General features: G+C 50.9%; 1 long non-coding RNA gene across 2 annotated transcripts; it reads right to left on the bottom strand.

Moving 5' to 3' along the window:
• Positions 1-3,379: 3,379 nt before the first annotated feature.
• LOC142408703 (uncharacterized) lies at positions 3,380-11,139 on the bottom strand. 2 transcript variants are annotated; one of them, XR_012775381.1, is made up of 5 exons: positions 10,976-11,139; positions 6,385-6,526; positions 6,173-6,218; positions 4,962-5,121; positions 3,380-3,926 (listed from the first exon to the last, which is right to left on the bottom strand). It is a non-coding gene; the product is annotated as an uncharacterized LOC142408703 (long non-coding RNA). The 2 variants fall into 2 exon arrangements; XR_012775380.1 differs by having other exon boundaries at positions 5,035-5,121.

Here is an 11,139-nt window from a genome sequence, read left to right as displayed (position 1 = left end):
CCCTATTCCCACACACCTCCCCACGGCTGCCTCGCTTCCCCCCCCAAAAAAATCTCCATTGCCCATCTTATAAGGCCCACACCGAGCTGGGCAGGCCCCATAACCAAACTTATAGTCCCCCCGTTGCGCTTGGCCAGGGCAGATGGGAATTGCTGCTTTCTTGGGGTTTTGCCCCAGTTTCCCAGTGCCTCTGCTGGCGGGGCACACAAACCCCTTCGCCAGAGCCCGTTTTAGGAGGTTTTTATCCCAGACCCCTGGGGTCAGCTTTCCTCCCTCTTATCCCTGAAATGCACCATCTTTCCCAGAGCAGCACCATTATCGTTGTAATTTTCCTCCCACAGCCAAAGGCGACAGCGTGCCTGGTTACTGAGGGCGGGCAGCCACGCCAAACCCACCTGAAGGTTTGGGTGGAAAAATGTTAGAAACGCAGCTGGAGTAAGTCGCCCTCCTCTCTTTCGTGCCTCCGTCCCCAAACCCAAGTAAATCAGAAAAATCTGTACTTTCTAAGTGGCTTCTAACATAATGAAAGTCAATTAGAGTGATGAAAATGGAGCTGATAACTGCAGGTTTTCATCACTGACTCCGTGCTAAATGTCTGTTCTGTGTGGTTTGTGAGGAAGTAAGGGTGCATGGAGGGGAAAGGATGGGGTTTTTTAAAGCAGTTAAATTGCCTCTAATTAGCAACACAACTGTAGTCAAAACATAATGTGAGGATAATAAATTGGTATTTGCATAATGGAAATGCTACCAAAATGTACTTCAAATAAGCTGAATTAGATTATAATTAGAGCTGTGTTTTGGGAAAGAAAATCCTTCTAATTGCCTGCATACAGGCAGTGCCAAGGAGGAGAGGGCTGGCAGCTGCTGGGGAGGTCCAGCCGGCGTCACGGGGGACAAGCGCCCCGTGACCGGGTGCCCGCACCCACGGGGAGCCAACGCAGCCCTGGCGAGGCAGGTTGGTGGGGAAAAAGGGAAAAAAGGTAGGAGGAACGTGGATGTGCGCACCCTCGGCCATTGAGTGCTAAACCGTGTTTCATGGGATTGGACTGAAAGGAAATCCAGGAGGAAATCGTACAGACAGCAATTAGGGTGGGAGACACTCGTGTCTCAGGGGAGGCAGTGCGAGGGTAGAAATGCAAGCGCTAATTCTGCAAATTGCATGAAACCGGTGAACGTCTTTTCTTGGTGAAGTCTCGGCACCGCATTGAGTTGCAATAGCCTTCTCCCGCTCCTGTTTGATAACTGGCTTTATTAAATTTGCAGTTATTTTTTTTCCTGTTGAAATGTGTGCAAGGTTGCTTGTGATTTATTTTGCAGCTCTTACTACTCCTTATTAAAAAAGAGGCTACCTGGAAAGCATTGGATGATAAGTCATTTGCCCAGTGTTTGAGACCATGTGTACCAGTAAGGAAACTACAGCTGACATAAAGGAAAAATATCACATTCCAAAATTTGAGAAAGCGAACAAAATAACCAGCAAAAACGAGTAACGTGCTGATATTGCACCTTGCCACCGAAGCAAAGGCAGCGTGAACCTCGAGGCTGACTCGCCCGGTAGCTGCAGAGTCTCACGGTTGGTGTTAATGCCCATTTTGGTGCTGGGCAATGATACGGTTCAGGTGGGAAAATTGATCAGCGCACAAAAACCTGCTCGCTCGCTTTGACTGGGGGACAGAAAAAAGTGATTTCTTACGTCCTGTGGAATGCAATGACCCTGCCCACCAGGCCCACGGCATATTTGCTATTCAAATACCCAGGTTAGTATGCCTGCTGCTCGCCGAGGCAGTGCCGTACACCAAACCTGGGCAGCTAGCAGCATCGTCCCAGAGCCGGTGACCATAGGAAAGGGGTGTGAATTCGACCATCACCGGCTGGCAGAGGCACACAGCAGGGCACAGCTCTCCCCGACCATGCTTGAATGCCCCTCTGACATTGGCTGCTGTGGCTAGGGAGGATGGAGAAAACAAGGGGGATGACTTTGGGTGTAGAGGAGAGTCAACAGACACCGCGGGTCCAGGTTTTGGAGGGCTTCTGACACAGCCCCTCACGCCATTGGCCTGGTGGATGCTGGTTTGTGGGGACAAATACAAGGTTTTCCTGCTCGCAGACGCAAAAAGCAGGGTACCGCAGGCCTGAAATGGATGCCCACTGCACTCAAGGGGTGCGTCTCTCTGTATACAAGACATATAGCATAGGTCTAGTTTCCAAATCAGGAGCTACAGCTCATGCATGTTTACTGTATGAGAAAAAAAAAAGCGGGTATGAGACATGATGCAGCGCTAGCCTCATGCCAAGGGAAATATTCCCCTGCCTTCAAAGGGTCCTGGCTTGGGGTCCCGGTCCACAGCCGCTGCAGAGGCCATGGAAATAAGCTCCTTTTTGAGCTGGCAAACGCTGTCTTGCTTTTCTGCTTGAGGGGGAGGGAAGAGAGGAACTCGCCTGGTGCTCTGCTCTGCTGCGAGTTTTGTGGCACCAGATTTAATAAAGAGATGCGTGGGAGGGAGCGCAGAAGGGAAAGAGAAAGGAGAAGAGCAGGCGCGGGGAGCAGGCGACCGCACTGCCAACGGAGAGCGCTGCTCTGCAGCAGGTGCTGCCAGGGACGAGCTGGGGGAGGCAGAAGGACGGCCAGGCCACAGGGCCCCTCCGCTCTGTCCTCTCCTCCTGGGAGCAAGACAGAGGTGGCCCCGAGGGGCCCAGCCTGGGGACAGCCAGGCGGAGCAGAGGCAAAGCCCGGCCACCCCTCGCTTAACGTGTGGCCACCGGCCCCCGCTGCGCCGGGTGCCGGCATGATGTGCCTGCGGGATGCCCCCCAGGAGTTGCCGGCATCGCCCTAGAAAGATACTGAGAGGAGACGGGGAAACAGGAGCCTGGGCAAAATCCTTCACGCCTTTGCCTATGAGTCACAAATTGCAAAAGCAATTCTCGGAAACGAAAGCCTGGCCTCCGCCACGGGCTTGCTGTCCCGTTTGCTCTCTCAGCGGCAGCCCCCAGGTCTCAGGCTCACCAGCGTGGCCTCGAGCAAGGACCTCGTGTAATGCAACAAGTGAGCTGGATAATCATGGTAGGAAAAAAAGGAAAGATTGCACACCAACAAAGGCAGCCCTGGGAAACAATTTTATTGCTAGCAAAACGCTGCGGATCTTTGTTTAGTGAGTGCACTTCCCGTGAAATGCAATTGCTCCCACTGTGGTTTTAAACCGAGACCACCCTGAAAACGAAGGCAGTTTCCATTAAATTGAATTACTTTTCCCCGAAACCGGCATGGCAATGGTAATGTTGATAAGGAACGATAGCTATTAAGTGAGGGCATTATTTATATTTTCTATTAAATCACTGTCATTTCTATTACAAATGACATCATGCATGCATGTCATGCTGATTTACAGTGATAAAGCCTCAGTCGTGACCATTTATTGCAATGCACAAGCAGAGCAAGAAATACACGCAGCACAAATGCACAAGCAACACCACATCAAGCCCAGATCAATATCTGAATCTAACTTAGTATTAGCAGATGAGTTGGTGCAACACTAGCAGTGCTTGTTTCAATAACGTCCATATGCCCGTCGTCAGCGTAACCCTGAAGGCTATTTGTCTCCTCCACCCCACCTTTCCAGCGCTGTTCAGAAGTGGTGAGCAAAAGAAGCAAAAGAAGGAGCAGCAACACATCACTGCCATAGATCTGACCGTGGAGATCCAGTGCAAAGCAAATGTAATGTCCGATGAATGATTCAAATGCCTAAAGACTAGACACTCAGCAAGGAGAAAGTGGGGTTGCTAAGTGCAGAAGAAGGCAAGGCTGGACGAGCATTGGTGTTGCAACGGTCGTTCAGGGAAGGTTTCTGCTCTTGAGGATGTTTTCCAAAACTTGCTGAGCTTCTTGGAGCCCGTGGGCTGCTGCCACACCAAGGAGTTTCTCCACTTCCCTGAAGGACATGAAACCTTCATCAAGAAAATCTAGGAGGAGGTTTGATTCATTCCTAGCTAAGTTTTTTTACCCAGGCTTTTATAGAAGGACCACAGCTACTGGATCTGAAAGCGCCTGTAAAGTTAACCCTCCACTATTCAGAAAATGATCTGATTCTCTTTCTGCTTTTCCCTGTGGTCTGAGCATGTATGGTTTGGGTTCGGTGATTTTCTCGTCTTAGTTGAATTGAAGTAGAGATGGATTTGGAGCTTTTGAAATACATACTCCTTTTACCGCTCAATAAGTGAGTCTGCCTGATCATGCAACATGCAGCAGAGATTGAAACGAAATGCACTGGCTTCAACTCACAGGGTTTGCCCAAACATTGCTTTTTTAGCTACAGTTAGCTTAAGAATGCTCTCTCCAACCTCAATTTTAATTTTCAGACTTGGAGTAAATGTAAAAAACTCAAAACAAAACTATACCCCCAAAAAAAAAAAAAGGACTGAGTTTCACTGTGATGGGAACTCATCAGTTGTTTTAGCTTCACTTAGCCCCAGGACAAGTCACCACAGCGAAGGTACAAAGCACAAAGCAAATTTTCTTTGGCTGCGGGCTTTGCTGGGAATGCCGGTGTGCAGTGTGCGCAGGCACGTCGGGGAGAGAAACGTGTCCCGGACGGCTTCAACCCAACCTCTGGGTGGTCAACAGGACACTTCTCATTGACTTTGCTGGACAGGAAGGAGAGTGAAAAGGGGGCTCCCCCAGAAAGACAGACAGCTCTTTCTAGCAGAAAAGTCGCATGTCGCTTCAGTAGCTCTTTCTATACTGGTATGGGCCTTGTCCCTTGCCTTGACCGGGAAATCACCGATGGAAATACATATGTAATCAGACCACAGGCATTTTAGGTACTGTGTCACCTAATTTTTAAAACCTCGTTGGGCTAACTGAGATTTTCAGTTTTCTTGCCGCAGGTAGGGCTGCATTACTGACAATACAAGGAGAGAGCATTAGAAACACTGGAGTAGCTGCATGCATGGAATATCTACAGTACCGGGTTGCCTCCCTCCCCAGGAGGAGCTGGGAAGGCAGCTGTGAGGGGAAGGAAGAGGAATAGCTCGGGTTACCCTTCTTCGAGTGCCACGGTCATGTTTGCGAGTGCCCCCACCGCCAGGTTGAAGGAGGCGTGGGGATGGCCCTGCCCCGCAGCCTGCCTACAGCCGGGAAGAGAGAAGCAAAGAAAGTGGTAAGAGAAAGTACAGAAGAAGACAACCTGAGTTTGAATGTTTTAGAGCGAGGTAAGAGCAAAGAAAGAAACAGGTATGTATAAATCAGTGTCCTGGAAGTGATCCCTTTAAAATTTTCAGGTTCTGATTTGGGAAACATCCTTATTCAGAAAGGTGCCAAGGCTTCAGCATCTCCCTTTAAAATGTTCAGGCTCTGATTTGGGAAACATCCTTATTCAGAAAGGTGCCAAGGCTTCAGCATCTCTCTAAGTACGGACGTCCTTAAAGATGACTTCTTGTTTCACAACCCCTGCTGTCACCGGCACGGTTATTTCAGCTTTAAAAATCCTGCAGCTTGATGCTGTTCTACACCTTGAGCCAACACAGAGGAAACATCCAATGTGCCCCCCCCTCCCCCCCCGCTTTTTGGGTAGCCCAGTAACTTTCCCTGGCCCTCATCCTTCCTGTTTCTCAGCAGGAGCAGGATGGTTTTGGGGGATGCAGCCCAGGCCCCCGCCGTGGGTGTAACAACGGCGGGTACCGCAGCAACGCTGGGCACGGCTGCCTCGCTTACGTGGCAGAAACCTCTTGGGAGCGTGTGCCGAGAGCAGGAAATTAATATGCTGCCGTAACTTGATTTTCCGTTGCCTCAGCAGCTCCTGGCCCTCTCCCCTCCTGCACCTGTGCGTTCTTCCTGCTGCCCACCTGCTGCTCGAACCTCCCAAAAAGGCTGTACAGCAGCGCCAGCATCCCTCTGCACTCTCACTGGCGAGATACTTACTTGCCTCCACTGATTTAAAAAATAGCAATAGCAGGTGGGGAAAGCGGAGCGAAGCATCCGACCGACAGCAAGGAGTTGGGAGCTCCCGGTCTCCCCGCTGCCGCCCCGTGCGCCTCCCTCCCACTGGCACAGGGCAGCTCAGTGTGGCTCTCCCCTCAAAGCACTGCCGGCTCTTTTTCCTCCTCCCACCCCACGGTAGCCTTTCCCCAGGAGAGGGCAATTTGCCATGGCCAGTGTTGGGGTTTTTTTGCACCTCACCTGAACCAGTGCATGGCCATGTCCTCATTTTTTTCCACTCCAGCTCCTGGGTGTGAGACAAGGTAGGAAAGTAATAGTTAGGATATAAAATACGGCATCCAAAATCCATCAGTGTGGCGGTGTACTACATAGCGTAGAGCCACGTTTGTGTTTCTGGCTTATACCCATACGTACTCTGGCAGCAAATTAGCCATGGCTTGGAGAAATATTACCTTGCAAATACCTCTGTCCCACGATGTGCTGGGCGTTGGGGTACCCCAGGCGAGCGTACACGTGAGCCACGTGGAAGTGGAATTCCTCGTAGCACAGTGGGATGTACAGCAGGAGGAGGCCAGCGGTTATTACAGCTGCTGACTGTAAAAGAGAGGAGCAGTCATGATGCAAAGAGAAAAAGAAGCTGAGGACCAGCTACAGGAAATATTTCATCTGAGCTCTGAAGCCTCCCGAAGCTATTCCCCAAAGAGAAATGGGAGGAAAGCCTCACACGAGCACAGAAAATCAAAGCTGCCTTTGATAGAGAGGCCGTTCCAGCACCCACGGAAGCTGGCAGAAAAGGCATCACCAACTTCAGCGAGCAGCAGACCAGCTCCCGAGTTAAAACCCCCTTTAAGCTCTGCTACAGCAAAGGAAACTACAGTCATTCCATTTTCTAGTGGTCCTCTTGAAGAAAAGAAGAAAAATAAAAATCGTAAGGTGGCATCAGGCTTTTATGAGCAATTCATCAAGGGGGTTTGCCAGAAGGAGCCTCATTCCCCAGGCAGCCGGGTCCTCAACCCACTGCTGCCCATCGCCGACCGCAGCATCGCCGTACGGACGTGAACGCTCCCTTTGTGAACGTCCCCGGTTCATAAACCCTTTCATCCTGTGTTACGGTGAGGACACATAGCCCAACGTCCACACCTGACAGGAGCATAACCTTGGGTCTGAAACTCTTCTTGCATCCAAGGTATAAATCAGCGAAAAGCCTGATGTACTGCACCAGCAGGAAAAAAAGATAAGAGACCGGAATTGGGCTGTTTGCTTTTTGATGCCAAATTGGATTTTCTTTGCTCAGTGTGCTAGCTATTAGCTTCCAGTGAGAGGAACTGGCAACTTCAGCAACCGCATCTTGGCGGGGTCAGAGACCCCTGACTGGGGAAAGAAGAGGAGGGTTAGGAAAGGCTGTCGGAGCCCCACGCAGAGCCTCCTGCCCGCACGATTTACCAGGAGCCCTTTGCCTCCCCGCGGGGGAAAGGAGCATGTCTCGCCAATGGTGCCAGCACTGCAGAAGGTAAAACCCTTCCCTACTACATGGGGAGATGGGGGCCAGGTATGGTCCCAGGTGGAAGACATGGGTCTTTGAAAACAATACCGGAGGCAAGTGACGATCAGGTTTCTCAGTGTGACCCTGTGCTGAGAGAAACCATGCCGATGGTGCGTGATCTGAAGGAGACTGCTACTACTTGACTTGTCCTTCAGCTCTGCAACTTCGGTGCAAGCAACGCCAGACTCTTGGATCTGGTTTTCCTGGGGACGTGCCGAAGCGCCTGCAGGCTCCCTGCATGCCACTGTCCCTCTCTTGCGGATGCAGGAGCAGAGCAGATACAAGCAGTCCCATTTCAATGGCCAAGTCAGAAACGGGTCCTAAGCCCCATCAGGGTGACGGTGGCTGTCGCAGAACAAGCGCATTTCTTCATCTGTGCATAATTTATTGCTACGGGTACTTGTGAATAGTGACTGCAGCGTGTATGTGGGTTTGTCACCATGCCATGCTCAGAATGAGCCAAGGGGACAAGAAGCAGCTGGAAAGGATGACGAGATGCAAGAGCTTTAGCACCCGGGGGCTCCTCTGGCCACTACAGAGGGTTTGACGCGACTGATACAGATGGGTGCAAAAACCAACTCCCCCTCATTTTGTGGGGTACGGCACACAAGGTATATGCAGACCATTGCAAAGCAAAAGACACATTTAGGTCTTGATCTGCTTCTCAGCTGTCTGGAGAGCTTGAGGGCAGAGGTGGCGTGGGTCTGGCATTTCCTTGCTGTTTTGCAGGGGCTCCTGTGCTCCCACATACCGTGATCAGCTGCAGAGACTGCTGGAGGCAGTAGGCTGCCAAGAGCTTGTTAACTCCTAATTGGGACCCAGGTCCTGGTTCAGGCCCATCTCTAATTGGGATTAGTGAATGCTGAGGCTTAAATGAGCCTAGTTAGCTAATTAGGCTAAGTAGATAAAATAGGTAAGCAATAATAACATGCAAATGCCCCAACATTTGATTTTCTAGCTGACGAGCTTAGGGATGTAGGAAATTTTGCTGTTCTGTTTGAGACCCCTCCATTCAGCCTGTCTGATGCCATCGCTTGGACAGGGATGATTCCCAGACCTTTGACAAAAAAGTTCTCCTGTAACGCACCAGGGACCTGCAGGGCCTGAAAGCACTGATGGGTACGTAAATCCCTGTAAACCAATGGCAGCTCCAAGGGGAAATGCAAGTCATAGATCGATCTAGTTACTGCTGAACACTTTTGTCTTATTTAAGAGGAGGAAATTATACTCCTGGAAAAAAAATTGTGATGCTAGAAATATGGTAAGAAGTGCTCCTTGCTGGAGACGTGGCTGATGTTAAGGGTCCGGCTCAGGCAAGGCTGAGCGCGGACCTCTGGTGAAGGGAAGGGCAGCCTTTCTGAAGAGCAAGGGCTGCTGAGCGAGAGGCTGCTTTCACACAGCCACCATGCACTGCCTACCACTGTCACTGTCCTATTTTGTCACTGTTGCAGAGGCTGGAATATGTCAGGGAACAGTTCAGGTGGTTGCAGGAGATAGGGTACTTCTTTGCCCTCTGCTGTGGCTGTGGCTACATCTGCATTCAGGTAAATGTGCTGTTTTAAATGTCTCCAAGACCAAGAGAGAGGGGAAACGTAATGATCTTTCTCAAGAAGCAGCTACTGACGGGGGGGGGGGCACCCTGAAGTGAGATCTCACCGCAGGAGGGATGGAGGAGGGAGGTGCAAGTCCCCTGGGCTTCCTCCAAGCTGGTTGTCCGTAGCCCCTCGCACTCATGGCCAGCACCAGGGACCGAAGGTGCAGCGTACCAGTGGTGCCCGAAACCGAGAGCTCCTCGGAGACCCCAGCTGGGCAATAAGCATTAGTCTACCACCAACGCAGGAACGCAGGGAGCTTGTTGCATTGCCCCACGCAGAGGTGGGAAGCGGACCACTGGCCTGAAACCACCTTCGTAGTCTTGGGGGGAGGTCTCGGTTGCTCGCCCCCACCCTTTTCTTCCGTGGTGACTCATTTGGAAACTACTTTGCATGTTTCAGACCTTGCATCATTCGGGCTACTGTAAAGCAAGAGGAAGCCCAGTGGTATCAGTGGGGCTACACCGGCGAACCAGGCAGTGAGGGAGCCAACCAGGCTGTGCATGCATATTTAACCAACACGGTTCCTACAGCAGCTTCGGCCGTCTCGCCTGCGCCTTCGCCCATGTGCCAAAGCCAGGTGATCAGGATCAAGAAGGTGATCAAGAGGAACAGCTAAAAATCCCACCCATAATGACTGCGGTGGAAGATGCCACATTACTGTGCACTAGCAAACTCTGCATTGCAACAACTATCGGCAAGTCCTGCGTTGCGTTCCCGTGCTGGTGAGCAGAAAGCCCCAGGGACTCTGCAGAGGCTTTGCTGACATTGCAATCAGGTCCGGGCAAGGCCATGGCACTGAGAAAGGCATTGCAAGACTCGCATTTGAGAGGCTGTTGTGTGCAAGTGGATCCCTGTGGCTTCGACCCACCCTGGCACCAGTGGCTTTCAGGGGCTGGCATCACTTCCCAGCGTGCCCAGCCAGCTGCGGGGTCCAGGGCGTCATGTAACACCCCAATGCCAGCGCTCCCACCCCGACCCCAGCCCCTCGCTTACCTCCCACCTGCTCCATGTCGAGCCAGGGGGTTTCCCACCCCCTGGAGAAGGATTTGCCCGGCAGGTATCGGCACTGTCCCGTCCCTCCAGTCGCCGCCGCGCTGCGGGCTTTGCGTCCCCCATCTCTCCCTCCCGCAGGAGGTCTGAGCACTTCATTTTAACCCGGTCTGCTCCCCGTCTCGCCAGGCACCACTGCCGCCCTGCCATAAGTCTTCCCCATCACCATCCCTTAGTTTTGCTCCTGATTTATGGTAGCAGTAGCCCAGCTGCTTCACTAAGATAAGAGGGATGAATACACATCCCCTCACAGAGTCATAGAAAAGGAGAAGATGCTCTTGCTGAAACCTTTCAAACCATTGATGTTTAACTCTCTCTGTGCTGAATATTTCTCTTTCTTCAGACTGCTCCCAGGTGCTGCAAGCCCCCACCAGTAAATCATTGTATTTGACAAACTTGATGAAGTTTTTTTCTTTCTGCTTTTTGCATGAGAAGGAAAGTGCTTCACAAGGAGTGATAATGCTACTCACCACTGCAAATGTTCCTGTTACTTCAAAAGCATCCTGTTACTTCAGTTGCATGGCCTCCACAGGTGCATGGGGTCTGTGTCGGGTTTTGGACAGATGCAAGAACATGCAGGCCCAGCCCCAGGTGAGAAAATTAGAAAAGGTGCAATGATATATAATCAGGAAATTATCAGAACATACAAAACCCCCACAAAATTTGACAGGATGGGATTTTTTTTTAAGCTAGAAAAGAGCTTACTTGTGAAAGGCAGTCATTTTATAGCTGTATAATTATGCCTGTATTCATCTGCAGTAACTCCACCTAGTGACTTTCAGACACTAAATTCTGTTTTGCCTTCACATCTAAGAAAACATCTGTTTTTAACACAAGATCCCTAATGCATATTACCTTTCCTGCTCTGAAGTCCTAGCAGAGGCTCTTAACCAGATGGCTGTCAGACAAGGTCCATCTCGTGCGAAGTGCTGACCTTACCTGGTTGCCTGACAGTAAAAAATAAAATGTTTTTTCATTCCAGTTTGACAGCAAGATAAGTGCCATGCTTTGGTTTTAAA

This window comes from Mycteria americana, chromosome 4 (genome assembly GCF_035582795.1).
Source record: "Mycteria americana isolate JAX WOST 10 ecotype Jacksonville Zoo and Gardens chromosome 4, USCA_MyAme_1.0, whole genome shotgun sequence".
In the NCBI taxonomy this organism is placed as follows: domain Eukaryota; kingdom Metazoa; phylum Chordata; class Aves; order Ciconiiformes; family Ciconiidae; genus Mycteria; species Mycteria americana.
The sequence above is the reverse complement of the archived record's forward strand: the minus strand, read 5'-3'. Positions and strand labels throughout refer to the sequence as shown.